The sequence below is a fragment of the Nanorana parkeri genome, unplaced genomic scaffold (genome assembly GCF_000935625.1).
Source record: "Nanorana parkeri isolate BGI_ZX_2015 unplaced genomic scaffold, ASM93562v1 scaffold3007, whole genome shotgun sequence".
NCBI classification, from domain to species: domain Eukaryota; kingdom Metazoa; phylum Chordata; class Amphibia; order Anura; family Dicroglossidae; genus Nanorana; species Nanorana parkeri.
Window position 1 is genome coordinate 7,746 of NW_017309275.1, and position 26,198 is coordinate 33,943.

Consider the following 26,198-nt stretch of genomic DNA (forward strand, 5'->3'; position numbering starts at 1 on the left):
GGGGGGGGGCCCTCCGAAATTCACGCCATACAACCGATCGGCGGCAATAGAGCCGCTGATCGGCTGTATGTGAAACAGCCGTTAACGGCTGTAGAAACGAGCGGGTCTTTCCTGCCCGTGCGCGCGCGCGAGCAGGAAAAAAATGCCGTCTGGACACAGCAACCCGCGGATGGGAGTCTGCCGTCCGTCCGTTTTTTCTTAAAGGGCGGACGGCAAGAGGTTAATAAATGTTTCTGTATCTGTTATTCATCCTCATGCTGCATCTGTCTTTTTAAAACCTTACTTATAATCCAAATATAAATCCTTTAGGGCTGCAACAACTAATCGACATAATCGATTATAATCGATTATTGAAAAAGTTGTCAACTTTTTCAATCATTGATTAATCGGCTTCCGCTTAGTTGGCCCTGTTCACAGCTCCACATACGCACCGCAGCTCCTCCCCACCTCATGCTCGCCGCTGCCAGACCCACGCTCCACACGCCGCACCTCCTCCCCGCCTCACGCTCACCAACGGTGCCATTCTGCATTTCATTGCTGTATAATTTTACACTTTTCATTTCACTATATTGCACACCACACTTTTTTTTCTTTTTTACTTCCTCCGCTCCAAGCTTGCTTCTGTGATGGACTACAATCTCAATACAAACTAGTAGTCCCATCACTGGAGCCATTTTTAAAAATGTATTTTATTTTTTATCCGATTAACTGAATAATCGAACTCAAAAATCGGCTAACTAATCGATTTTGAAAATAATCGTTAGCTGCAGCTCTAAAATCCTTGCTGGTTGTTACTTATCCCATTATCACAAATTTGCATACAGTCCCTTGTCTTTCCCTCATATTTTGCACTATTGATGTTATGCTGACTTCCCTATAGTTTCCAGGTGTACATCTTGTCTTTTACAAAAAAATATCTTTACCACATATGCTTTCCGCCAATCAGTCTGTGCCATTTCTGTCATCAGAACTGTCATCAAAAGTTAAAAAGTTACACTTACCCAATCCTGGAGCTGTCCGGCTCTTAGACCGGTCCCTGGAGCCAGTGGACCGGTCCCTGGAGCCAGTGGAGTCACAAGGGGGGTGCGGCCCGCACCCCCCTTGGCAGTCATTTTGGTGTCACCCCCCTCTGAAAAGTCGGGCGCTCGGTCATGGACCGAACGCCCGACAGTATCAGGAGAGAGGAGGGAACCCGGCAGCACACCTTATCCCACCGGGTGACTGTCCCCTCCTCTCTCTGCCGGCGTCCATCACCAAGATGGCCGTCGGCAGGTATCAGAAGATCGCCGCGTGTGCGTGATGACGTCTCGGCGGGGTGACACCCGGTAACCGCTCCGGGTGTCACCCAGCCTCGGGACGCCCCTGCCTGGAGCCTCTCTCCCCCTCCGCTGCAGTGGTCTAAGGTCTCTGAATCATCACGTCCAATACACTGTGAGAACACCGGGGGAACATTCCATTGCTGCAGAAAAGCAGGAAACAGGCTGGAGGGAGCACTGTCACAGCTGTCCGGCTCCGAGGATTGTGTGTATATAATGTTTTTTATTTTTGACCATAGACAAAAACAAGCACTTAACCCTTGCAGTGTTGTTTTTTTAACCACTTGAAGCCTGGGGTGTTAAACCCCCTTCCTGTCCATGCCATTTTTCAGTATTCAGCGCTGAGGTATTTGCAGTGGTGTATTTAGGTTTTGTGCTGCCCTAGGCAAGAGTGAACTCGGGCACCCCTCCAATCTAAATTTGACCCACCCCTTCCTGTTTAAGACCCACCCCTTCTGTAAACTCCACCCCTTCCTCTTTAGGCTCCACCTTTTACTCTTAGAGCTCTACATCTTCCTCTCTAAACATTAAAAGGGGATAACAAGTGCCTATATTTTGTTGTTTTGTGTAGCATTATACAAGAGAGACCATGGAGAGAGAGGGGAGCGAGGAGAGACAGCCAGGGGAGTGAGTGAGGAGAGACAACCCAGGAGGATAAGCAAGAAGAGAGAGCGAGGAGAGACAGCCAGGGGAGTGAGCGAGGAGAGACAACCCAGGAGGATAAGCAAGGAGAGACAGCCAGAAGAGAGAGCGAGGAGAGACAGCCAGAAGAGAGAGCGAGGAGAGACAGCCAGAAGAGAGAGCGAGGAGAGACAGCCAGAAGAGAGAGCGAGGAGAGACAGCCAGAAGAGAGAGCGAGGAGAGACAGCCAGAAGAGAGAGCGAGGAGAGACAGCCAGAAGAGAGAGCGAGGAGAGACAGCCAGAAGAGAGAGCGAGGAGAGACAGCCAGAAGAGAGAGCGAGGAGAGACAGCCAGAAGAGAGAGCGAGGAGAGACAGCCAGAAGAGAGAGCGAGGAGAGACAGCCAAAAGAGAGAGCGAGGAGAGACAGCCAAGAGAGAGAGCGAGGAGAGACAGCCAAGAGAGAGAGCGAGGAGAGATAGCCAGGGGAGTGAGCGAGGAGAGACAACCAGGAGGATAAGCAAGGAGAGATTGAGGAGAGAGAGCGAGACACAGCCAAGAGAGAGAGCGAGGAGAGACAGCCAAGAGAGAGCGAGGAGAGACAGCCAGGAGAGAGAGCGAGAGACAGCCAAGAGAGCGCGAGGAGAGACAGCCAGGAGAGAGAGCGAGGAGAGTGCCTGGGGAGAGAAAGAGAGGGGAGACAGCCAGGAGGATAAGCGAAGAGAGAGATTGAGGAGAGCGAGCGAGAGACAGCCAAGAGAGAGAGCGAGAGACAGCCAAAACAGAGCGAGGAGAAACAGCCAGTAGAGACAGCCAAGAGAGAGAGCGAGAAGAGACAGCTAGGAAAGAGAGCGAGGAGAGACAGCCAAGAGAGAGAGCAAGGAGAGTGCCTGGGGAGAGAGAGAGCGAGAGACAGCCAAGAGAGAGAGCGTGAGGAGAGACAGCCAGAAGAGAGCGAGAGACAGCCAAGAGAGAGAGCGTGAGGAGAGACAGCCAGAAGAGAGAGCGAGGAGAGACAGCCAAGAGAGAGAGAGCGAGGAGAGACAGCCAAGAGAGAGAGCGAGGAGAGACAGCCAGGGGAGACAGCCAAGAGAGAGAGCAAGGAGAGTGCCTGGGGAGAGAGGGGAGACAGCCAGGAGAGAGAGCGAGGAGAGTAACTGGGGAGAGAGAGAGGGGAGACAGCCAGGAGAGAGAGCGAGGAGAGTGCCTGGGGAGAGAGAGAGGGGAGACAGCCAGGAGAGAGAGCGAGGAGAGTGCCTGGGGAGAGAGAGAGGGGAGACAGCCAGGAGAGAGAGCGAGGAGAGTGCCTGGGGAGAGAGAGGAGAGACAGCCAGTAGAGAGAGCGAGGAGAGTGCCTGGGGAGAGACAGTGAGGAGAGACAGCCAGGGGAGTGAGCGAGGAGAGATAACCAGGGGAGTGAGCGAGAAGAGATAACCAGGGGAGTGAGCGAGAAGAGAGAGCAAAGAGTGACATGTTGTGTAAGTGATTTGGGGTCATACACTGTCAGAATACCCGAACAGCAACCGGCTGCCGGCTAATTGGCTGCCGGCTCTGTTCTTTTTTTCTCATTTTGCTTTGGCTTTTTCGATCAGCTGATCGAGGGATGCCACCTGAAAGCGGCACCCACTATGTGAATTTTGGCTGCTTTATCAAGAACCTGCTGAAATTCATACAGTGTATGGCCACCTTTATAAAGTAGAATCAGAAGGAAGTTAATTACTGCTGCTATCTGGGAGACTAGAAAGTCATGGCCTATCAGTGGCCCTTGAGGGCCAGGGTTAGAAAGCATATACAGTGCATTACTGTGCATGTCATAACAGAAATTTAAATGACACCTGACCTATGTACAGTGCTCGCTTGTCACTTTCACACTCTCTTCTTTCTTCTCCATTTTACACTTCAGCTTTCAGTGTCTGAGGCTCTCCTGTGCTTTGGACTTAAGATCTTCTGTCTTTTTTTTTCTCTGCCTCCAGATGCTGAGCATCTATCTGCCGCAGTTCAGCCAGATACCTGTCAGCCTCCTGGATCGCCCCCTCCAGCTGCTGGCCTAGTCCAGAGTCTTGGCTTTCTGTCTGTCTCCTTTCCCAGCAAAAGGTGCAGATGCATACCAGCAGGGCCTGTCTGCTTGTCATCAGGTGGCAACCCTATAGCCCGCTCTGTGCCCAGGGCGGCCACACGATCACCCACCGTCTTTGACCTCTGCCTGATGGGGCACTGGCATACCCCCCCAGGACACCGCAGCCCGGCTGTTATTATTAGGCTTCGAGTTTCAGTTTCCCTCGCCTTCAGGCAGACCGGTGGCCGTTCCCCTGGGGAGATGGAAGAAGCATTCTGTCCGAGTCTGGGCTGAGGCACGTGAGTTGAGAAGGGGAGGGGGGAGGAAGGGGGAGGCTTAAAGGAGAACTATGAGTTGAGTGCTTTTCACTCACCTCATAGTTCTAGCCGACCTGTGACAATGAGACTGTCACAGGTCGGCTCAGTAGATCGGGAGGTGAGCGAACACATACCGGGTTCGCTCGCCTCTCGATCCTGTCACGGCTCTCTGCTGTGACAGGGGGAGGGGCTGGATTCCCCTCTCCCCGCTCCGATCTGCCAGCGCTGACTGGCGGAACGGACGGGGGAGGGGGCGGGTACAGCTGGCTCTGCCTCTAGATAGGCAGAGCCAGCTGTCACTCACGCAGCTGGGCGGATCCCGTCATCTACGTCGGGATCCGCTCCGGCTGCGGCGTCTCAGTATACCGCGAGCTGTAGCTCACGGTATACTGAGCTTAGGGTAACGGGATGACACTAGTTTGTGTCCTCCCGTTACCCTAAGGAGAACTATGGGGAAAAACACTGACCCCATAGTTCTCCTTTAAGTTGCAGTACACATAGGAGGCGAGATATTGAGACACGAAGGTAATGTCCCGTGCTGACAGTGAACCGCTCATGTCTCAGTGTCTGATGAGGAAGCTGTTTACTGAGAACGGCTGCGGCTTCCTCATCAGACACTGAGACATGTAAATGCTCGGACAGTTCCACAATTTAGAAGCTTTCCAGAGTGTCCTGCACAGAAACAATGATCTCACCCGCTTAATGTCCCCTCTACCTGGGACCGGCCGCCCTCCTGAAAAATGCCGCCCAAGGCAAATACCTAGTTTGCCTCGTGATAGATACGCCTCTGGGTATTTGTACTGGACTTAATTCAGTCATGCAACATGTGACCAAATTAATTTTATATAATTTTTTGGGGAACGATTAGTGCTTTCTTTTGGTGGTATTTAATGACAGTTTTTTTTACTATATAATGTAAACATTTTTTTCAATTTTGGGGTAAAATCTAAAATACGGATGCACCAATACTAGATGCTTATACTTACCTTCAAAACCGGAACTTCTGGTTAGAGGGAGATCTCCCTCTGACCGGCAGTGCAGAGGGAGCATGGAGCGGGTTTCCTTTCCAATCAGGAAACTGAGTGGCGGGTATGATGTACCTCCTGGCTTCCTGATTGGTCAAGAAGCCAGGCTGCCTAGCAGCAAGTGAAGCAGGCTTTCTAGCCAATCAGGAAGCCGGGAGGTGGGTCATGACATGCCGCCCGGGTTCCTGATTGGCTAGGAAGCCGGCTTCACTTGTTGATTGGTCAGGAAGCCAGGCTGCCTATCAGGAGCTGGGCAGCACCTCATGACGTGCTGCCTGGCTTCCTGATTGGCCAGGAAGCCAGGCAGACTCGGGAAGTGAAGCCGGTGTTCTTTCGATAGAACGCGAGCTTCTCAGGCAATCAGAAAGCCGGGTGGCATGTTCTATTTGGACTGATTTTTGTATTGAGATATATATAAACTTTTATACATTGGCGTTGTCTATGGAATTCCCTTTTTTTTTAATGCACATATTGTTTGATAGACAGTCACGTTGTTTGTATTTATATATTGTTTCATTTTGTAGTTTGTTTACATTCAATATAATACTTTGTTTGCCATAATTTAAAGATTTACTACTGCATCTGAATCCACCGCTCTGTGGGAGAGTAGGCTATTCCTGGGGGTGTGATGCTGTGTCCTTATGGGAGGTTAACCACTTCAAGGCAACCATACATAAACGGCGGCAACCTAAAGCGGGTATATCAATATCATGGCTGCTGCATTTTTTTACAGCCAGCATTCACTTGTATCGCTGCCACACCCCCAACAGTTATTCCTTCTAACTGCTTCTTACCCCCCGCCCCCCCTTTTCTTTCCCAACAGCCCATCCTGGAGGAAGCATCTGCTTCCTCGCTAGATGCTTGCTGCTTCATCCCCCTCTGACATATTCTGACACTCTTACCCTGAGTAGAAGTTTTGGTTTCCCCACATTTTACTTTCGATATGGACAGGTAATTACATATATAACTCTTGTTTGACCATTTATAAATTAATCGACCATCGATAAATTCAACCAATGATTTCCAATTGTGAAATACTACAGTCTTATCCATAAATTGACATATATTGCATGCCCTACAGCATTACATTCCTTTTCATTTAAATCTGCCTGTTAACAATGTCATTTGCTTGATGAGAACATAACACAATTAACTAACAGATCCTTTAACTACCGTATATACTCGAGTATAAGCCGTCCCGAATATAAGCCGAGGTACCTGATTTTACAAAAAAAAACTGGGAAAAAGTATTGACCCGAATATAAGCCGAGGGTGGGAAATGAGGCAGCTACTGGTAGATAGATACCAATAAAATTACATGAATATTTATTTAAAAGAAAAATAACCTAGCTCTGTAAGTGGAAAAGGGGGTACAGGGCTACATATCATGTACTACGGATCATTTAACCCATTCATATTAGCAGAGGATAATTGTAAATCTATTGTTCAGTGCACTCTATATGTAGTATATAGTACATGTACATATAGAGTGCCTGCAACAATACATTTACAATGATCTTCTGCTAACATGAATGGGTTAAATGATCCATAGTACAGGGCTACATACAGATCATTTAATACATTCATGTTAGTATAATTGTAAATGTATTGTCTGCACTGTATTAGCAGTATATACTCTATATGTAGTATATACTGCTAATTAGAGCTGCAGCTAACGATTATTTTCAAAATCGATTAGTTAGCCGATTATTAAGTTCGATTAATCGGTTAATCGGATAAACAATAAAATACATTTTAAAAAATGGCTCCAGTGATGGACTACTAGTTTGTATTGAGATTGCACTCCATCACAGGAGCAAGCTTGGAGCGGTGGAAGTAAAAAATAAAAAAAAAATAGTGTGGTGTGCAATATAGTGAAAAGAAAAGTGTAAAATTATACAGCAATGAATGCAGAATGGCACCGACTATAGAAGACGACTACAAATCCCAGCAATAGTACATTATACAGCGCAATGCAGAATATACCACCAGCTATAGAGGACTACAACAAATCCCAGCAATTGTACATTATAGCTGGCGGTATTCTGCATTGCGCTGTATAATGTACTGTTGCTGGGTTTTGTACTCCTCTATAGCTGGTGTTAGTCGGCATTGCGCTGTATAATGTATTATTGCTGGGATTTGTAGTCCTCTATACAGCGCAGTAAATTTTATAAAATTTATTTCAGTACAGCGTTGCATGACGGAATAAATGTCAGTGAAAGTACTGCAGCGCTGAACACTGAAAAATGGCCTGGCCAGGAAGGGGGTCTAAACACCTGGTCTTCAAGCGGTTAAATTCCATGCATCTTCACTGTCATTACTAGGTAGGGACCTACTATGTTGGCATTTTTTTTGGGGGCACAATTGTAATACATACCAGCGTCTACTTGGCACAATTCTCAGTTTTTTTCAGTGGCCCTCGTATTTGGTCAAGATCCTCACATTCCCCTCCTCCTTTATTTAAAGTGATATTAAACCCTGTCATATTTTTAAATAAATGAATGCTACAATATGGTTCTCACTGTGATTCATTTCATGCTTGTTTAAGACCTCTGGGCTGCTGTTTCTTTAAAATCTTCAGTGTTTAGAATGCTGGGGGGAGCTTCCGTTCTGCAAGTGTCACCATCCTCCCTCTGTGTTCCAGCGAGTTTGAGGTGTTGATTTGCACTCTAAATTCTCCAGATCTCAATTCAAATGAGCATCTCTGGGATGTGCGGAAAATTCAAGTCACATAGTTACATAGTATTTGAGGTTGAATAAAGACATTAGTCCAGGGGCGCCCACTATTTTTCGTTTGGAGATCTACTGTTCAAATGACGAGCTCATTGAGATCTACCAACGAAAAAATACCTGCATTCAGGGGCGGGAGGGGGCGTGGCGGTGCATTGAAGTCAATGGCACCGCAGCCAGGCTCCGCAGGCAGGCCCCTCGCCCACAGTGTGATCGCCTGCATTAGTGCCTGTGTTCCAGTCCAGTGCGCAAAAATTCTGCGAGCACTATGTTTGCAGATCGCACTGGACCGGAATGCAGGCACTAATGTGCCTGCGTTCCGAGTGCGGGCGATCGTATTGTGGGCGATGCCATTGACTTCAATACAGCTCCACACCTCCTCCCGCACCTGAACGCAGGGATTCGGCCGGCTTACATTCCAGTGCGCCCTACAGGCTTTGGTGATTTGTTCAGTAAATTTTTAGTAAGATAAATTAATTGCAAACCATAGACAGTCGGTAGTGGGTAACAATGGTATCAATATGCACAGTAGTATATAAACCGGAAAATAATGAAGATCAACGCAAATGACGAACGAACGAAAATAAGACCCAGTTGTGACCTTTCCCAGGGCCGGTGGTGGCATAAGGTGTAACTTGAAGAGCCGCGGGAGATAGTCAGCGGTGCCAACTAAGCTAGCGCTAGAGGAAGCGAGGCGGCAGCAGAGGGAGCAGAGCCGATGTTTCCTCTATAGTGCCGACTCCTGTCACAGGCGGAGTGATACCAAATGCACTCCGCCTGTGAGGAATCGATAGTGAAAGTGTGCTTTGCTCATTCTGGTTACCAAATTGCTCTTGGAAAGGTATGGCATCCTTGATCACCCTATTCTTAACGTTGCCATTTTGGATTATTTAATTTGGATTTGCATTAACTTTTGTTTGTTATACATTAAAAAAAAAAAAAGACCTACCCCGAGACAGTGTCTTATTTTCGGGGAATACGTTTACCAGAACACCAGATGTGGTGTCTGCATTATTTTTCTTTTAATGGAATGTAGAATTTTCTACAAGTACAGAAAAATACATGTTGGTCCTGTTAGAAAACGTGTGTTCATGTAACTTCTTGTTTACTGAACTGAAATCATAAATTTATTTTAAGTAGCAGATTATATTTGACATTTTTTGAAAATCTATTTTGAAAACTAGTAGAAATATTTGAGGATTTTTCAGGCCTATGATATATAAAATACATTAAAATGCATTTCCAAATATAAAGGGAAATAATTATTTTAATATATCTGCCACATATTTTGCATTCAGATGTATATTTAACATACCGTATTTTTTGCTCCATAAGACGCACTTCCCCCCCCCCCCAAAAGGCGGGGGAAATGTGTGTGCGTCTTATGGAGTGAATCCCTATTGCCCGCCGCCCGGAACATGCAGTTTCGGGCGCCGGGCGAGTAGTTTTTTGTACATTTAGCCCTGCTAAAGCAGAGCTAAATGTACAGTTGGAGCCGCTGCTCGTTTAATACAAGTGATCTATTCAGATCACTTGTATTAAACTTGGATAGGAACTCACCATAGAGCCCTTAGAGCAGACGAAGAATGTCCGTTCTTCGTGTGCTCTGTGTGATCACTGAGACTGTCTCAGCTGTCACTAACTGCAGTTTGTGTCACAGCTTCTGTCACAGAACCTGCCTGCGTCCTATTGTCTGGTGCTCTTTATGGAGCGCAAAATACGGTATATTCCAGAATATTTCACAATGCATTCCAAAATACACTTTGAAATATATTTATGGTTGCAGCAATATATTGCTAAATGCATTCATAAGTATATTTAACATATATTCCAAAATATATTCCCAGCATATTTCACAATGCATTCCAAAATACATTTTGAAATATATTTCAGCATGCATTCGGAAAATATATTCAATAATATACTCACAAATATATTAAAATATATTTTTGAAATATATTGAAAACGGACAAAATTGTATTTCAAATATATGTTAATATATTTGGAAAAAATATATTAAGAATGTATTTTTAAAAATATATTTAAAATATATTTTTCTTCCACGTGGGTTACCAGTCCTTAATTCTGGTGGCCACATTATTTTCCTAACCACACTTACTGATCTAGGTTGACAATGCTCACTGACTGCACTGCATGTATGAGAAGCATTGTTGCCTAGATTGCACTCCTGACACATACGGCTCTCCGCATCTTCATTAGACAAGTGTGTTGCTCTGCAGTTCACAGAACATACTGTAACTGAGAAAGCCGATAACATTGTTTGTAGCATTGAATTCAAAAACATTTGTGGATGTGGAAAAAAAACAATAGAACAGTACAATACAAAAAGCCTTTATTGTCATGTAAAATACAATACTTAGAAAATAAAACAGATGATAAAACATTTTTAAAACTGTGGTAAGTGACAATATAAAAATAATTTTTGTGATTTTTGCTGAAGTCCTAACTGATGTTTCCTTCAGGCGATATTTCAACTCCGCAATTTTTCTGTTAACTGCGTCACTTACTCTCTGATACTTTATGAAGTCCCAGGAAACTTTGCCAAAGTAGCAGCTTTAAATAGTAAATGTAAAGTATTAAAAATATTAGATTTTCCTTGTGAACAAAAAGCCCTGTAAGAGATGCAATTGTGTTAATTAAACTAACAATTAGTGATGCACCGATAGCATTTTTTCCAGAACGAGTATGAGTACCGATACTTTTCATCTAATACTCACTGATGCCAATTACGATCTTTTTTTTGCATTCACTTTCCAAGGTCACTTGGAAAAATTGAACTACCTGCTCACATCTAGCCCAGTCTCTCCAGCCCCCCCATACTTACCTTTCGGCAAACAGTCCTTTCCCTCCAGTAAGGGGGGAAATCCCTGTGCTATGCATTTTGAATTTCGCTTGTAAATTGCAAGCACTCATTGGTCAGGTGGCCACGCTGACCAATGAGAAGCACTTCTTAGCACGGTTAATTACAGTTTTGATTAAAATAATTTTTTGTATTGGGACAAGTAGATCGGGCCCCCGCATTAGCCCTTGGGCAAGTAGTTTATTAAAAAATTTCCACTAGCACTGTGCTAGCACTGATGGAGTTGGAATCACTAGACTAACAGAACTTCGCTGTGATTACTGGGTAGTTGGGCAGACAATATTATATACAAATGGGAGACATAAAATATTTGTAGCACTGAGTGCATGGTGACTGGATGTGATAGGGGAGCCATATACACTAACAGCATATATAGGGGCGGACTGACAACACATGGGGCCCCCGGGCAATACGAGATTATAGGGCCCCCCTTGTGCCTGGCCCATATACAAGTCACACCCACATATACATTCTGTCAATGTTTACTCAGATAAAATAAACAGTTCTCTATTTATGAAAATAGGCCAGGATCTGGAATTAAGGAGATTCCCAACTTATTTTCACAAATCAACAAAAATAATTTGAGTTAATTTATTTGCGCTAACTCGAAGACAAAATGAATACAAAAGCGTGCAAAAATATATATATTGACTAAAATCAGTGCAAAATGATCAAAATATAATTGGTGATACACAAGAAATAAATTGGATCAAAATTTCAATTAGAGCTGCAACAGTTAATCGATTATGTCGATTAAAATTGACGATGGAAAACCTTTTCCATCGTCGATTAGTCGGCTATCGATAGGTTAGCCTGTTCAGGGCTCCACACATGACCCGTCGTGTCCGGGCGCGGCGTGTGACGTCACATGCTGCGCCCGTCGGACACGCCGCGGAAGCCACGCCCACCGCACACGCCGCTGCTCCTCACCTCGCAGGGAGCTCCCTCACTCACCGCACTCTTGGTGTGACTGGGCCCTCCCCGCCATACTCGCCGCTTCTCCCTGCAAGCCGCATCTCCCCAACGCGCCACGGCCCGCCCATTCACGATCGGCACAATGAAGGAAGAGCAGGCATATGGGGAAGGCAGCTGCCAGACAGGCCCACAAGCTGCTCGGGTGTGCCTGCATTCTCTCCCCCCCCTCCCACATGCTGCTGTATTAATGTATTGCTGGGGTAGTGGGATTTGTAGTCCTCTATAGCTGATGGTACATTGTGCTCTATATGTCCCAGTATACATTATACACTGTGTGTATAATGTACTATTGCTGGCATTTGTTGTATTCCTATACAGCAATAGAACATTGTACAGCGCAACGCAGAATAACACCAGCTACAGAGGACTACAAATCCCAGCAATAGAACATTATAGTATAATGGACTATTGCTGCGATTTGCTGTATTCCTCTATAGCTGCTGGTATTCTGCATTGCGCCGCTGTATAATGTACTATATTGCACACCACACTTTTTTTTTATTTCCACGGCTCCAGGCTTGCTCCTGTGATGGACTACAATCTCAGTACAAACCAGTAGTCCATAACTGGAGCCATTTTTAAAATCTGATTAATCGAACTTAATAATCGGCTAACTAATCGATTATGAAAATAATGCAGCCCTAATTTCAATAATATTCATCACCGCAGATAATGATGGGGGCGTGGTCTGCACCGCAAGGCTGATGGCAGCTTGAGTTGAGAGCTCCGGCCAAACGGGACCCATACGAAGCTACTTTTGCCTTTTTGGACCACCATGAAGATCGGAAAGAAAGACTACCAATCCAGGGTCCGGAAAAGGCAAAGACACCGCGACATGCCGAGGATGCTACATCCGACTTCCAGATGCCCTCTTACCTTCATAACCTCCCGACTAAAGCGGAGCTCTCCTCGGTGGCCTCTGACATCAAGGCGGCCCTATGCGATGCCGTTACGGCGAGACATCCAAGATGTCGGACAACACCTGACGACGGTAGCTAGGCAGGACAGAAAAGAGACATGACGATTAAACAGCTCCAAGGTCATTGCGACGCCACAGCTCGTAACCTAATCGAGATGCGGAGGCATCTCGACGATCTCGATAATAGGGACGCAGTTGAGATTGAAGGATGTGCAGTGATGCTGTTCCAGGACTTAGGTGATTACCCTGCAGCAACACAGGGCCTTGCGCCCCCTTCTGGCCTGCTTACGTGAAAATTGCATCATCTACCATTGGCGATTCCTGTTCTGCCTAGTGGCGACCCATAGAGGGCAGACGGCTATGATCCGCCTACCTGAGGATGTGCCGGACTTCTGCAACAGCTTGGGAATACCGGAGGTATCGATCCCTGACTGGTATGTGGACCTGAGGCGGGTACCGGGAGCTATGGAGGGAGATGACCCGAACGACTGGGCGACGCCACCCCACCTAAGGCTTTGGCCCTGAGTGATGGAGACGGCGGTTCTGCAGACCTTCAGAGCTTATTCCGGGTACGATGGGAACAAAAGGCCATAAGATACCTGGGGATATACCTCACTTCCTCCATAGCGGACCTGTATAGACTAAATTTCCAACCACTCCTGGAGGCGGTCAAGCGGGATCTCCAATAATGGAGGCCCCTCTCTGTATCGTGGTTTGGTAGAGCCGCTCCTGGATCTGCCGAAGCTGCTCTACCTGTTCCAGACAATTCCGATCCGACTGCCCGGGTCGTTCTTTAAACATGTAGACGCAGAACACAGATGCTTTATCTAGCAAGATAAACAGCCGAGAGTGTCGTGGTCCCTGTTGAAGACCCCCAAGATGAAGGGGGGTCTGGGAGTACCAGACACCTATGGATACTATAGAGCCTGTCACCTGAATAGGATAGTGGACTGGCATGTCAATGGCGGCTCTAAACTATGGGTGGATATGGAGGTGACCTGGACAGAACAGCCTTTGACCTCAGCTGCGTGGATAGTGGACAAGTATAGGCACCCAGACATAGGGGTATACCCTCTTATTGAGGCGTCCCTACAAGTACTGACAGGTCTCAAACGCAAGAAACATCTGACCTCCCATGAGGGATCCCTGACTCCACTGACAGATAACAAAGCATTCCCAACGGGCTCTACAAAGGAGTTTGTGCGCCAATGGAAACCCCAGGAGTCACTGAGAGCACACAAATTTTTCAGGAACCAGAAATTCCTAGACAGAATAGACCTACAGGAGATGTCCAGATGTGGGTAGGTTCCCTGGTGGTCGTACCTGCAGGTACGGCATTACCTCAATAGCGGGAGGGGAGACATTGCCAGAGGCATGTCACCCTTTGAACAGGCCTGTACATGCCGAGGACCTGCCAGACATCTGATCTCCTGGCTCTATGCATTATTGACAGACTATTCACCCATGCGCTCACGGTCGCTGAAAAGGAGCTGGGAGGTGGACCTGGCACGAGAGATCTCAGAGGATACTTGGAAAAAATCTCAGAGGAAAAGATCTGCTGGGGGCCCACAAATGCTCAATAAGCAGTAAAGCACAAGAGACTAATTTCAAAATACTTGCTCGCTGGTATAGAACACCTGCGATTTTGCATAAGATGGACCCCACGATACCAGCCGAATGTTGGCGTTGCAACTCAGAATGTGGAACTCTGCTACATATTTTTTGGTCATGTACCTCCCTCCAACCATTTTGGAGGGGAATACATGGATTGATGTGTAAAATCTTGGGAGGAGAGGTGGAATACTCTCCGGGAATCTTCCTGCTACATCTCCATGACCAGAGCAGAGGGGGCCCGGCCAAATCCCTGGAGAAGCATATGATCAACGCGGCCAGATTACTCATTCCTAGGTTATGGAGGGAGACTAGAGCCCCCACGTTGAGGGAATGGATCCAACAGGTGAGGCATATTTGTGAGATGGAGGCAACCAAACACGACCGTATGGACAGATGCGCAAAAATATGGGCACCCTGGACAGTGTTCTGCTGTAGTGCGGAGTTCAACAACATTAGAGAGGGGGCGAGGTAACAGGGCGAGAAGGGAGGCCCCTCGGGTGGAGGCCATCGAAGGGTCAGAGGACTGTCGGGACCGACTTGGGTGGTTGTGTGGGCCCCCGGAGGGGTGGGGGTGCGGAGTTTTCTTTCTCGGTACTTGTCTCTTTCCTCTTCTTCTCTCACCTTACCTTTTTCTTATGTTTCCTTTTCAGTACGCTATGGAATTCAATGGGAGACTGACAGGGTCGGCTCCTTAGGGTCGCTCCGGTCCTGGACTAGAGGGATGCAAACTAAACATATGGCGGTGGAGCTGCCCTTGGGGGGAGTCCCAAACCGGTCTGTCTACCGTAGGAGCCTCAGATTCCCACGATTGTGGGGTTGATGTATCGACTCAACAGACAGGATCTGAGAGGTCCGGAGACTCGCCGCATGTGGGGACTCATAGGGGGGACCTATAAACGGGGGGGAACGTACCACGAGATGTGAGGTCCACAGATTGATGCACAGTTCCTCTGTGATAACTGATTTCAACGAGTTTATGACCCTTTGTAATATGAATATTATGTGCAGCTAACAAGTAGGACGGAATGTACCCTGTGAAGGAGACATCTTTTTCTTTTTCTGTGTCTTTGTAATTTGTATATCTTTGTGCAAAAAACAATCAAATAAAAATTTGGAATGGAAAAAAACACAGATAATGAGAAAAATAAAACCGCAGGATATTATTTCAAATAAAAATGAAACAAAACTAAGTAACTCCTGGAATGCAATTAGTAGCTTATTAGCTCAGCAGAATGTAACAACATAATATACAGATTTGACACGTGATCTCCCTCAGACAACAGATATTGAACAGCTCAAAATTTATACTGCGCAAGATATATCATGCACAGAACTCGCAATTTGCCAAGTTTCTATTTAAGGCAAAAACAAACTTCCACTAAATTATTTTTAATTTTAAGTATACATCACAACCACACCATAGACTAGAAACTAAAATCAGCTTCAAAGAGATCATACTTATATGTATATTTCTCTCCCAAGATTGGAAAAGAGATGGTTCACACTGCAGTTAGAATCATCTACTCAAATCTCAATGCTAGGACCAAATTGTTTAGTCAGATGTATATGGCTATTTAATTGCCTACAAATAAATAGAAATTATACTTTACCAAAAGTGTTAGATCTTTTTGTCTGAGATGTCAGCTTTGTGTCGGTTCCCCTGGACAGCCCGCCAATCAGCTCCAGATCCCCTGTATGAAGCTCATCCAGTATGCAGAAGAATCCTGTATATCCTTCTCCTAACTTTTTATCATCCAAAAATGTGGATGATAAAAAAATGTGCTTATCTTTTACCTTTTAAATATGATGCCAGAGGGGCTTGACCTGATCTCTGTAACTACCGGAAGAGGGCACTGTTGGACTAAAATTGATTCTGGATTTTTTTATTTTTTTATTCCAACATTATCCCTTGTGATTGAAGCAATTTGCTGACACATTGGTTACCTTCAAATTCTTCACTGATGCAACATCATACCCAACCTAATTATTTGTACTTAAAACATGAACAAATCAAATTGATTATATATGCTAATATGTTTCAATAAGTATAACCACACAATATATAATGAATATAGGTTGAATATTATAAGAATATATATTAAAAAATCAGTATACAATTAGGTATGTTAACAGTTCATGCCATACTAATAATACAATTGAAATTATTGCTAGTTCAATAATAATTGTATTTAAGACAACTTTATAACGTGCTCGTTATTTTTATTTTTCTCATTCTAAAAGGCAATATGTGTGATTCTAACACAGCCTAGCTCAAGGCCAGTCCTTATCTTGTTTATGACACTTCTCACCATCCGTAACCGGAGAAGTATAACTTCCTGGCTGTTCTGTATCTTTTTGATGGTATTTCTTACGATTTATTAGCTGAGAAATGTGTGGGATAAAGTTTTGTCCAGAACTCATAAACTTAAGTTCCATTTAGATCTGTTAGTACAAAATGGCTTTCAGGATGCCATCTTATAATATGTAGAAGAACAGGTATAAGCCTTGTCCAGTTCTTTTAGCCTCAATAGTTCTGACAATTCTTGTTTTACAGAAATAATTTCTCTGCACTATTTTAAAATTAGCAGGTCTATTCACTAAAAGATGAATTGGTAGGAGAATTTCTAGACCAATATAGGAGATTTGGAAAATGAGATAAATGGCAGAATGTTTCTGGTTTGGCTATTTTGACCGAGATTCTTAAATTCTGCCAATTATCCCGGTTGAATTTCATCAGGAGATTTGACAGGGGGAACTGAATAATCTAGTTCAAAAAAGCCGAATCAGAAAACAAATCTCCCATTTAGCTCACTTTCAAAATCGTCTTTATTGGTCTAGATTTTAAAATTCTGCAATTCTACTAGTTCACCCTTTAGTAAATAGTCATGTCAGTGTTTTAGTGCTCAGTAGTAGATAACGCAGAGCTCAGGAGTAAAGAACACAGAGCTCGGTAATAAAGAACGCAGAGCACGGTAATAAAGAATGCAGAGCTCTGTAATAAAGAAAGCAGAGCTCGGGAGTAAAGAACGCCGAGCACGGGAGTAAAGAACGCCGAGCACGGGAGTAAAGAACGCCGAGCACGGGAGTATATAATGCAGTACAGTTCCATTACAATATTTCTACACAACACTGGGCACCTGGAACATTATATAAAAGACAAAATCATTACTTTATGACTAAGGGCCTATTCACCCCATCCAGTGCGTTCATCTCACAGTCCTGTAGCATGAACCCACTGGATTGCTTAATCAGACTCTCCCTGCATTCTGGGGCGGGAGGGTGGCGGGAGCAGGAATAGTACATAACATATATGTATTGAGCTTTGCATGTCCTCTCCAGGACCCCTTGCTGCACTCGCCTAGATCCTCTTCAGCACAGATATCTTCCCCGATTCACCTCTGCCTGGCCCTGGAAGGAAACTCTCCTTGTGTTTCAGCTGCCACCCACATCACGTCTGGTTTGTATCTTCAGGACAGCAACTGGTACAAAAGCTGCGCACAGCAGTCTGCTGTGTCCCTGGACTCCCTTGTGCTCTTATCTTCCATACAGCTCCTTGCAACGTTGCAGCCGACTCTGTAGGCGGTACTCGGTAGTGTCAGCAACCCAGAAGAGAAATTACATCATCAACCCGGTCATGTGACGAAGCTTGAACCATATGATTGGCTGTTAGATGTGGGCAATGTCACAGGTATTGGTAGATATTGGTAGACTGGCTGCACACTCACACAGCAGCCGGTGTGTACACAAGCCGCTCACAGCAACCTGCTATATGCGGCCTGTGTACAGGCTGCTGTGTGCGGCTTATGTACTGGCTGCTGTGTCCCGGTACCCAAGCCACACACAGCAGGTGACAATGGTGGCTGGGTGTGGTAGGAGAGCCATAGACACTTACAGCCCTGTGTGCACAGAGCACATGGTGACTGGGTGTGATAGTCACCCAGTCACTGGGTGAATGAATACAAAATGAGAACTACTGAGCAGGAAATGAACAAATATTCATAAAACATATATCATTCACCTTACTTCCACTATTCTAATGTTATGTGATAAGACAATGTGTTACCTTTGATCCAGTGATCCAGGAGAATGGAGGATTGTGAAAATAGAGAGAGAGCTCTCATCCATGCTGCACTGAAGCCACCAGGAACAGGAAGTGTGAGGTGAAAGTTCTCCCTCTAGTTCCTGCTAAGCCCAGCTCCTCCCACAGACCTGCTATACTCTTGTCTTCAATCTATGTTGCTCATGCACTCTGAGTTGGATGTACAGTATAGGAACATCTCATCAGGAATGTATCTATCTATTACAGGGCTCAAAATTTGGGTCTCCAAGTACCGGTCCGGTACTATGTGGCCCGCAGCCAGCTGACATGTCAGGCACACGGTCGCAGACCGCGTAACTGACTTGCGGGAGCAGCTCCACGGTCTGCATCTGTGTCGGATGCAGACCGCAGAGCAGCTCTTGTCAGCTCTGGCTTCCTTCGGCGGGAGCTCTGACAGTTCTGAGCTCCGGCCGAAGGAAAGGATGTATGTGAGGAGGATCGATCCCTGGTTATCTGGGGGTGATGAAATGAATCACCCCCAGATAACCAGGGAAGCTCAGGAGGACCACACATGCTGCAATCGTCCACAGGATTACCCAGGAAATGCTAGGGATTATACACAGGACCTTATCCGTTTTCTTCCTTTGAATCGTTTGAGGATGTAACTCCACCAGTATGCTCACATTAACTGGGATACATCGAACATGAATAAGGGATACCGTGGATAAGTTCCCACCAGATCGGTGATTGAGACGCCAATGAGTGAGTAAATCAGATCGAGTTTAATCACTGTCAATCATATGAATGAAGTCTCTCCCAATGAACTGTATTTCTTAAAGATTATTGAGCTATGTGACGGCGTTAACTACTGGCAAGTGCAAGACGGGTGAAATCCACTCATACACTGTCTACATAGACATTACACTAATTCCAAAGTAACTAGCCGTCACCTTGTCCACCTCAGTTTGCTCAGGTGCGATTAGCTCCAAGATCTCACTGACTGGAATCCCCAGACTGGAAACACTTTGGATACTTTACATTTCTAGAAGGAGTCCTTATCATTGTTACAATACGAATAACCTCATAACTAAAGTTTGAATAAAGACTTTCCACCTGTAAGATAAGGATGAGATCCTGATATTCCAAATCCAGTTTTTTTGCACTTTGATCCTTCTCTAAAACAGAAGCTATTTCCCTTCTATTTCGTTTTCCTGTGTTGATCAATGATTGCATATGTATGTGTGGGACCCATTGGTATGAAAGTGAGTGTGCAAGACAGTCGTCGACAAACGTTTGTCATGTTTTAATGTTTATTTAGGAAGATTTCAGTAATCGGTGTTGTTCCATTTTTAAAATATAAACATTAATAAATGAAAATCTTTTTACTTGAATACCTGTCCCGGTCTTTTCGGTAAAAACGTTTTCAGTGATTCTTTATCACTGAATTTCTTTTTGCGGTCCCCTTAACCTGCCTGTAAAGTGGCGGATCTGTAGGATGTATAGAACCTGCTGTAGCAAAACTGACATTTCTTTTTTATATAATTAAAGTTTATTAGATTTTCATATATAATACATACAATACATACACATTAAAGGAAAGGAAAAGAAAAAAAAACAGAACAAAAACCAAAATAGAAAACATCCTAAGAAATAATGCAGTATGGTGACAATGTTAAGGATTGTAGGAACAGCACATGGTAAACAGGCACCGGTGCATTCTTTGTATAGCAAAAAAAAAAAAAAAGGGACCTGCCTGTAAAGTGGCGGATCTGTAGGATGTATAGAACCTGCTGTAGCAAAACTGACATTTCTTTTTTATATAATTAAAGTTTATTAGATTTTCATATATAATACATACAATACATACACATTAAAGGAAAGGAAAAGAAAAAAAAACAGAACAAAAACCAAAATAGAAAACATCCTAAGAAATAATGCAGTATGGTGACAATGTTAAGGATTGTAGGAACAGCACATGGTAAACAGGCACCGGTGCATTCTTTGTATAGCAAAAAAAAAAAAAAGGGTGGAAGCAACCAGGAAGTCCAGTATAATACATTCAATTAGTTTTAACCAAGCATCAAGGGTCTGCTAGCCAGCACGACCATTGGTAGGTGAAGAGATGGGTGTTAAGGTTGGCTTTGGCAAAAAGAAATTAATAGTGCGCATGGTTATTAAGGATTTGAATGACATTGTGCAATGGAGGGGGTTCTTCCAGACCTATTCCTAATAAAGCGAATTGTGGGGATATATTGTAAGGGATCCTAGTGAGTAATGATATGAGTGTGGAAACATCAGACCAGAAAGATTTGAGAGAATTGCATGACCACCATGTATGAGTCAAGGAGCCCACCATTCCACATCCTCTCCAACAGAGAGGTGAAGAAGAAGTGAAGGCCCTCGCCAATCTTTGTGGTGTAAAGTACCATTTATGTTGTATTTTTTGTACTGATTCCCAGTGATTTAGACATTTAGAAGTTTTCAAAGGTTGGGATATAACTGTATACCACTTCTCCAATGGTATGTAGAAGTGCAATTCCTTTTCCCACCAAAGCATGGATGGCAGCTTTACAGAGTCGCTTGGTTCACTTAGCAGTTTATAAAAAAAGGAAATACCTTTACCCTTAGGGGAGCAAGAGTCCTAGAATGCAAGGGCTCTTCTAGTAGTCGTATTGTCTTTAATACGTATAGCAGCTAAATAGTGTCTGATTCTGAGATATTTATAGAAATCGTGTATTGGAAGAGAGTAGTAGTCACATAGAGCCTGAAAAGATAGTAAACGGCCATCCGAGAACAATTTATCAAGATGCGTAATTCCTAGTTGTACCCAAGTCTTCAATTGAATGTTAGTAGGAAGCAGTTCAAGTGTACTTAGGGGTATGTATTTAAACATATAATCGCGCGTAGTAAAGGATTTAGCAGCAAAAGAGTGCCAAACTCTGAGCGTGCCCGTGATAGAGTCCAGGTAGGAACTCTCTGGAGGGCGGTTAAGCATAGATGAACACAACATTACTTTGAGGTCATTTGTTAGAACCGTGCTTTCAATCTGAGACCACAATTTGTCAGATCTGTGTCTCCACCAATGCTTAGTTTGATCTAGGATATTAGCCTTATAATAGAGGGCTACATCTGGGGCTCTCATACCTGCAAAAGGCTTCGGCCTGTATAGACTGATTTTAGATATTCTGTGGGATTTACCATTCCAGATAAAATTGTCTAGGAGACCCTGCAGTTTTTTTAAATGCATTGGCAGTAGAGGAAGTGGAAGGACTCTAAAAAGGTATAAGATATTTGGAAGGACATACATTTTGAGGAGATTAATTCTGCCTGCCCACGAGACAGTAGATTTAGATAGATCTGTGCACAGCATTGCCACTGTGGTCAAAAGTGTGTTCGAGTTAAGCTTAAGGATATTAGAGCTAGGGGACGTCAGATTGATTCCCAAGTATTGAAAGGTATTAGAGGGAGCCCATGAGAATGGAGATATGGGATCTATGGCAGATTTAAACTTTGGTGATATATTAATGGCTAACATATGTGATTTTGAATGGTTTACTTTATAAAAAGACAGGTTACCAAAGCGCGTTATGATAGCTTGGAGAGCCGGTAAGGACTGTATTGGATTAGTGAGGGGGAGTATAACATCGTCAGCATATGAGCCAATTTTGTGTTGTTGTTGACCAACCAATAGTAGACGGTATGTCTACTTCTGGGCATTCTCGAATAGATGCTGCTAGAGGTTCCATCACTAGAGCAAAGATTAAGGGAGATAGTGGGCATGCTTGCCGTGTTCCATTAGTAATGCTAAAGGTAGTGGATAACAACCCTGACGTACGTACTCTTGCATTAGGTTGAGAATACAAGGCTGTAATTGCAGAACCTATAAAGCCAGTGAGACCAAATTTGTCAAGCACAGCTCTTAGGTATCCCCAATGTACTCTGTCAAAGGCCTTTTCCGTGTCTAATGAGAGAAGCAGAGCAGGTCCTCCAGAACGTTCTGCATATTGTACAAGGTCAAGGAATCTCCTCGTACCGTCTGGTGCCTGTCTACCATACACAAAACCTACCTGATCCGGGTGAATCAGATCAGGGAGAATGTGCAGGAGGCGATTGGCTATGAGTTTTGCATATATTTTAACGTCCGTATTAAGTAAACAGATAGGGCGAAGGGCGAACGTTCGCAGGGTCATCTGTGGACTTATTAGGTTTAGGGATAGTAATGATAGTGGCCTCAAGAGATTCACTGGGAAAGGATTCCACAGTCGCCGCTTCATTTGCGACAACACATAAATGTGGAGCTAACATTGTTGAGAATTCCTTATAATATTCTGCTCCATACCCATCAGGGCCTGGAGTTTTGTGTAAGGGTAGATTTTTAATAGCATTAATAATTTCAGAGAAAGGATTTTGGAGACTGCTCAATAATTCTGTAGAAACAGAAGGAAGTGACAGGGAGGCAAGAAAATGTTGTATGTCTGCATCAGACGGAATGGGAGAAGATGGAGACTCCTTCAGATTGTACAATGAAGAATAATATTCACTGAATCGGTTGGCTATGTCAAGGGGATTGTAAAGTCTGTTCCCAGTTTCATCTAGGATGTAGGGAATTTTTACATTTGCTTTACGATTATTAAATTGCCTGGCTATGAATGCTCCAGGTTTATTACCTTGAGCATAGTACTTCAGATTCAGACGTTTAATCATGAAGTCGTATTGGGACGTTAAAAGAAGGCTTAGTTCATATCTAGTTTGTAAAAAGGTTTTAGTTGGCGTGTATTGGAGCAATAGAAAACAAAGAGAGTAAGATTTCACACCCCAAATAGATTAACTAAAAGGAATACGAAGAGTAGGTTCCACCTTAAGGTATGCACTTACCGAAAGGGGAGGGGCTTTTAAGAAATACTATAAACTCTCTAAATGCATAAAAATATGAATTCATTTATTACATAATTATAAATAAATAAAGTTAAAAAGTAGTTGGTCTATTTTACATGCAGTATAAATGTCACATCAAGTCAACAATTGTTATTAAAATAGGACATAAAGATGACTCATTCAGATAAAACCCGACATGTTTCGCCCCACTGGGCTTCTTCAGGGGAAATTATATATAATTTATACTGCATGTAAAATAGACCACCTACTTTTTAACTTTATTTATTTATAATTATGTAATAAATGAATTCATATTTTTATGCATTTAGAGAGTTTATAGTATTTCTTAAAAGCCCCTCCCCTTTCGGTAAGTGCATACCTTAAGGTGGAACCTACTCTTCGTATTCCTTTTATTTCATATCTAAATGAAGTTTAGGCGACAGAGTTGGCATTGTCAGGGGCTGATTTATTGATAGCGTCTAAATTGCGTATCTTGTCTAGGAGAGCTGTCATAGCACTATTGCGCCTTCGCTTTTCCTGTGCTCCCAATTTTATTAGTAGGCCTCTAAGGAAGGCTTTATGCGCATTCCAGACCACGGTTTGATTACTAGCAGTAGATGTATTAATATCGAAGAAGGCTTTCAATTCAGATTGAACTAATTCCCTATGATTGGGGTTAGAGAGTAGACTCGGGTTGAATCTCCATGTGGGAGTGATACGAGGAGATGCAGTTGGGAAGAGAGTAAGCGAGGTAGGAGCATGGTCTGACCATGTTATCAACTCAATTTTCGCCCTAGAGACATGTTGTATTGTGAATTTGTCCACTAGAAACATGTCTAGTCTGGAGTATGAATTTTGTGTATGGGAAAAATATGTATAATCTCTTTCAGTCCCATGCAAGCATCTCCAGGCATCATAAAATTCGTAAGTATGCAGAATTGAAAGAAGGGAGCGGGTGCTTCTCCTATTGGCATTGGAGGAATAAAGAGTTGGATCTATTATTTCGTTAAAGTCCCCACATATGATGAGGTGACCTTTGCGTATTTTTGAAAGCTGCTTAAGTACAACAGTAAATAACTTTTTCTGATTAGTATTTGGCACGTATATATTGGCTATAGTAAAAAGGCAGCGGTTAATGGATGCCACTAGTATAATAAACCTGCCTTCAGGGTCTATGAGGAGGTCATGTTGAGCGAATGTCACCGTATCTCTAATCGCTTTCATGTTTTTTTTAATGGGGTTGGCGAAAAAAGGAATACGGAAATTCTCGCCTTGTACAAAGAGGGGGTTTATGTTTACAAAAGTGGGTCTCCTGAACACACAAAATATAACTATGTAAGGAGGTAGCTTCTCTTCAGAGCATAGCCCTCTTGTTAGGACTGTTTAGTCCCTTGGCGTTAAGTGAGGTAATTTTTAAGGACATTGTAGGTTACAGAGTGCCCATAGATGCTGCTTCAATATATTATAAAAACATAGAAAAAACAACATTTATACCAAATAATTTGTAACAATAAAAGCGCATTTTCTATAAGAAACCATATGGTTTGTCCTCCATTCTTGCTATTTAGCGATGTAGACTGAAACATCAACGAAAGCCAAGACTGGTACCAAACAGTAGGTAGCACACTAGGCGAAAAAAAATAGAAAGACAAAAAAAGATAAAAAACGGGATGTAATGCTCTGGACTACAAATTCCAGAGACGTCAAGCTTATCCCAAGGACGAGCCCAGCTGTAAAGCTTGGCAAAACTTTAATTTCTATTTGTTGTCTGTTCTTGCAGTAATCTTCAAGGAAACTGACCCAGTAGCATTTAAAGTACTTTACTTGGCGAAAATGCTGCATGTACAAACTTAGTTACAGGAAAAGCAAACAAATACATAAACAAGACATACAGGCATGTGAACAAACATTCACATGCACCCACTACACTATATTCTAGTACATGTAATTTCTAGGAGGGGAAACACTGAAAATGTACTTAGCTCAGGCTGCAGGCTCCACGAATTCCGTGATGAGCAGGACTCAGTCTAGGAAAAATGGCTTCTCTGCTAAATCCTTTGTATGACCTGGTCTTGAAGCAAGTCCTCTCGTCTTGTGAAGCACCCTCATACTGTCCCCCTCCTGTGAAGCCCTGGTCTTGTGAAGTGCCGTGCTACCTTTCAGCTACTGTTTTTTTATTGAGAGAAAATTGGCCTAAAACCTTGGAAGCGCCGCCCTTTTCACCTTTAGGAAAATGCAATACATTTCACTTTCCCACCTCTAGGTGGCAGCGTTGTACCATAAATTGCCATCAGTAGTCCAGATTTGATTTGAGTCTTGACCAGGCTAGGTGTGACTGTTTACGATCATCATCCCATTGTGATACGAATCAATACAGGACAAGCTACACCATTGTGAAAAAACAGTTTGGTTTGTTTAGGTGGCACCTTCCATTGTATGAACCCAGTTTTCTATCAACAAACAAACAAAACCTCCGTCTCTATTGCAAATCTATGTGTGTCTGAAAAAGTCCACTAAGATATATCGCAACACATTCTGCCCTGGAATATTTCAGACACCACACAGGAAAAATTAGTGTACCCTAACCACTAATGACACTCATACCAAACATTCATTCACAATGGATACAACAATCCCCCCAAGTTCCTCTGCTAAAGAGGTGTTTCAGTCTTTTGGCAAAGTTCATGAGAGAAGGTCCAGTCTTGTAGGCTTATTCTCCTCAGTTCCTGTGGTCTTCCTTTTCTCTTCATCCTGAAGCCACTTTCTCCATGGATCAAATCGGAGACAGCCTATGGAGTGGGAAACAGAGTGGGTTCACTGTTCCTTCC

The 26,198-nt window shown here is 43.9% G+C and overlaps 1 protein-coding gene across 1 annotated transcript in view; it reads left to right on the forward strand.

Annotated features, from left to right (window-relative positions):
• LOC108802648 (phosphatidylinositol 5-phosphate 4-kinase type-2 beta-like) overlaps window positions 1–26,198 on the forward strand; it is a 54,215-nt gene that overhangs the window by 1,186 nt on the left and 26,831 nt on the right. The gene's annotated exons all lie outside the window — the stretch shown is intronic.